The sequence below is a fragment of the Humulus lupulus genome, chromosome 5 (genome assembly GCF_963169125.1).
Source record: "Humulus lupulus chromosome 5, drHumLupu1.1, whole genome shotgun sequence".
Taxonomy (NCBI): domain Eukaryota; kingdom Viridiplantae; phylum Streptophyta; class Magnoliopsida; order Rosales; family Cannabaceae; genus Humulus; species Humulus lupulus.
Genome location: NC_084797.1, coordinates 49,205,429 through 49,209,969, shown reverse-complemented (window position 1 = coordinate 49,209,969; position 4,541 = coordinate 49,205,429).

Below are 4,541 nucleotides of genomic sequence, written 5' to 3'. Positions count from 1 at the left end.
CCAGGTTACAGAGGCAGAAAGAAGAAATTCACCTCATGAGAGAGCAACAGGTTCCTGTAGGGAATGTTTAGCTAGAGGTGCCACCTGTGTTGGTGCCGACAATAGTACAGCCGTCAGAGGTTGAGAACAGATGGGAACCTCTTTATGAAAGGTTTAGGAAACAGCACCGTCCAGTTTTTTAGGGTAGCATAGATCCGGCTAAGGCCGAGCAGTGGATGAGCATGGTTACCACTATCCTGGATTTTATGAGGGTAGTTGGAAACAAGAAGGTGGTTTGTGCCACATATTTGTTTCGGGAGGATGCCTGAATCTGGTGGGAAGTGATATCCCAGACCAGGAACGTCAATACCCTGGATTGGGAAGAGGTTAAAACTCTATTTAATGAGAAGTATTATAATGATGCAGTTAGGGCTGCAAAGGTAGAAGAGTTTAGTAGGCTTTTACAAGGAACATGATAGTGTCAAAGTATGCACTTAGATTTGATAGACTGGCCAAGTTTGCTGCAGATTTAGTACCCACAGATGGGACAAGGAAGGAAAGGTTCCTTCAAGGGCTACAGCCTACGACAGCCCGGGATGTTCGCATTACCACCGTGCTTGGGGTGATGACTTATGCACAAGTGGTGGAGAAAACCCTTACTACAAAGGGCCCAGAGAACAAAATCTGACGCGAGAACGCGGCCAGGAGAGACACGAGTAGGGTGCGACCTCCATTTATGGGTTTACGTTGGGGCAGAGGCCCCAATGATCTAAAAAGGAAGGCTTCCGATGCCTTTCCATCTCCAGACCCCGAAAGAGGCCACATGGCATATAGATAGGCCACCATGGCTGCAATGAGGGCTGAAGGACTTACCCAAAGTACGCCAAATGTAGGAGGCATAACGTGCGAGAGTGTTGGGCAAGGGCCTGCTTTCTGTGCAGAATAGTGGGTCACTTAAAGAAAGATTGCCCGCGAACAAGAAAGGAAGAACCAAGGAAGGCAGACAGCTCAACTCGAGCTTGAGTGTTCACATTGACGGAAGCAAAGGCTGAGGCTAGTCCCTCAGTAGTGACAGGTCTGCTTTCTAGTTACTGGAACCTCTTATACTATTTTGATTGATTCTAGTGCTACACACTCTTTTGTTTCTAGTAGGATAATTGATAGACTGTGTAGGCCATGTGATTATTATATTATGGGGTTCGGAACCTTACTGCCCACTGGGGAGTTAGTAGTTTCTAGGAGATGGGTCAGATCATTGCCAGTTACAGTGGATGGCAGAGAGTTGTCAGTTGATCTAATTGAGTTTGTTATGAATGACTTCGACATAATTTTGGGCATGGAATGGTTAGTGAAGTATGGGGCAACCATAGACTGCAAGAAGAAGATGGTAACCTTTGAGCCGGAGGATGAGGATCCCTTTGTAATTTTGGAACTTTGCATGGACCCTATGTACCTATGATATCAACATTGAGGGCTAGAGACTTGCTGCGAGGTGGTTGCATAGGATTCCTAGCCAGTGTGGTAGATACCACTTAGGTCGTGATAGTGGGACCAGAAGAGAATCGATTAGTCTGTGAGTTCTTGGATGTGTTTCTAGAGGATTTACCAGGGTTGCCACCCCACAGAGAGATAGAGTTTGTAATTGAATTGGCGCCAGGGACAGAGCCAGTGTCTAGGACACCGTACTAAAATGGCCCCATCAGAATTGAAGGAACTGAAGGTACAGTTATAGGAGTTGTTAGACTTGAGTTTTATTAGACCCAATTTCACTCCATGGGGTGCACCAGTCCTGTTTGTAAAGAAGAAAGATGGTTCTGTGAGGATGTGCATTGACTACAGGGAACTGAACAAGTTAACCATTAAGAACAAGTATCCTCTACTAAGGATAGAAGACTTATTTTATCAGTTGCATGGTAAGACTGTATTTTTAAAGATAGATTTTTGATCTGGTTATCACAAGTTAAGGATCTAGGAGGGAGACATACCGAAGACTCTTTTCGTACCAGATACGAGCATTATGAGTTTCTAGTCATGTAATTTGGTTGGACTAATGCCCTAGCAGCTTTTTTGGATTTGATGAACAGGGTGTTAAAAGACTATCTAGGTCGGTTTGTGATCGTCTTCATCGATGATATTCTAGTTTATTCTCAGTTATAGGTAGAACATGAGAATCATATCACATTGGTTCTACAGAGGCTAAGGGAACACAGACTGTATTCGAAGTTCAAGAAGTATGAGTTCAGGCTACCACAAGTGACTTTCCTAGGTCACATTGTCAGCGGGGAGAAGTGTGAGATATACACTGACCATAAGAGCTTGAAATATGTAGAGTCCAAGAACTTTACTTAGCTAGTTAGATAGTGGTATTATAGTATGTATAGTATTATCTTTGTTACTGTGGATTTTTGGTTCAGACCGGGAATTATTTGGACACTCATAGTAGTACTTATAGACCTTCTAAGTTTAACCTATAGTTTAAGAATATTAAGTATAACCTAAGGTTTGATTATATGGCTGATATTAAGAATAATATTTATTATATTATAAGGTTTAGATATCAACCAATAGGATTTTAAGCACGTGTTATGAATGGGTAATTAAAGATTAAGTATTTTGGAGGATTAAATTAAATAAGGGTAAAGTTTGAATGTTATAGGGTCAGTCAGCAGCTTTGAATACGTTGAGGGCTTAGTCAAGGTTGTTTACCCCATTCAAACTTAGCTAAAAATGTGTAATTTTGTGTTTAATTAATCAGCGTGTGCCGATATATCGCAGCTATAGGGGGCGATATATCGCAGCACGTAGATACGGAAAACACGAGACGATGCACGGTCGCCTCGGGCATACTGGCCCAGGCAATATATCGCCTACAGGGGGCGATATATCGCCTCCTTCAGTGTATATTCAAATGTTTTTTAATTCTTTTCCCTTTCAGCCATTCAACTTCTTCATAAGTCTAGCATCTTTTGAACGAGTCTTCAGCCTCTGCTGAACAATTATTCAAGTTATTTCACCTAAAAAGCTATTATTTTTACTCAAGTAAAATTAAGATTCCTTCATTCCCAAACTCTATAAATAGGACCTAGTACCCAGCCATTATTCACCTTTTACTCTAAGTTCAGAAGCTGCAAGTGCTAGGAGAGTGTGAGAGTTAAGCACCTGGGTTGGGGAAATCATAAGCTTAAACATCATAAGCTTATCAAACACTTTGGGAAGTAAGGTTCTATAGTATTTCGGTTGTGGTGTAGATTGGTCTTACAAGACTTTGAGGTAAACCAAAACTCTAGTTCATTTGTTTTATGTTATGCTTCCCTTCTCTTAGTCTTCTACTCAGTCTTCTAACCTCATTCTCATTTTCGTCAGGGAATCTAAGTTCTTGAGCACATAAGTTTTGGTAAGTGTGACTTTCAATGGTTTAGTCTTTCCATCCCTTTCATTTCATCTCTTTTCTTCAAATCTACTCACCCTTTATATATGGTCTTAGGAGTGTTCCAAAAGTCCCAACTCAGTCCACATATCCTGGTAACTTTGGTAAGGAAAATAGGCTAGAATCAATATGTTATATGTTTATGTTATCTTATGTTATATGTTATTAGATGTGTTATGATATTTATGTATATATGTTTGTAGGCTTGGGCATATGACCCATATGACTAACAAGACCCCAAATGGGTTATGGGCATATGACCTACTTAGCTAGTAGGACCCCACTAACCCCATGGGCATATGACTTGTTTAGTCTATGGGACCCCAAGTAATAATGGCCATTATAATAAGTGTATGTAATAAGTGTTATGATATGTCTTTATGTTATTATCAATAATTTATGTTTATGACTATGTGTTAGATTTTCCTTGCTGGGCATTAGGCTCATTCCTTTTTGTTTTATGTGCAGGAAAATATCTTTAAGAGGCGGTAAGGTTCGTGGATGCTTGGGATTGTGTATCGATGGTGAATGGAGTCAAGGAGCTGAGCGTTATTCGATTCGAGGATGTAGTTTCTTTTTATGTCTTTTTACATGTATTTTCCGCACTATTTATGTAATGTCTTTTTATTTTAAATCATGTTTTGTTTTTAAAGACAATGGGATCCCATATCCTTCTTGGTATTTATTTTGTAAGTAACTCTTATTTTTACAATTTACTTAATAAAATTATGGTATTTTCGCAAATGTGAGTTCTATTAAGGATTGTATGTATAGTTTCGTTAATGGTCCAAAAGTCTAGATTAGTGGGTCATTACAAAATATTTGTTCACCTAGAATAATTTGAACATGAGATAGAGGTGTTTGTTGGAGTTGGTGAAGGATTATGACTGTTAAATCATGTATCACCTAGGAAAAGCCAATGTGGTGGTCGATGCCTTAAGCCAAAAAGGTCTGGAACAATTATACATTGTGAGACAGATATCAAAGGAATCGGCAGAGGATATGAATAGAACTAGAATAGAGTTGGTAGTGGGCTGGTTAGCCAACATCACACTATAATCTACTCTTTTGGAGAGGATAAAGGAAAGCCAATTGAGTGATTCACAACTGACAAGGATCAAAAGGGATGTCCTAG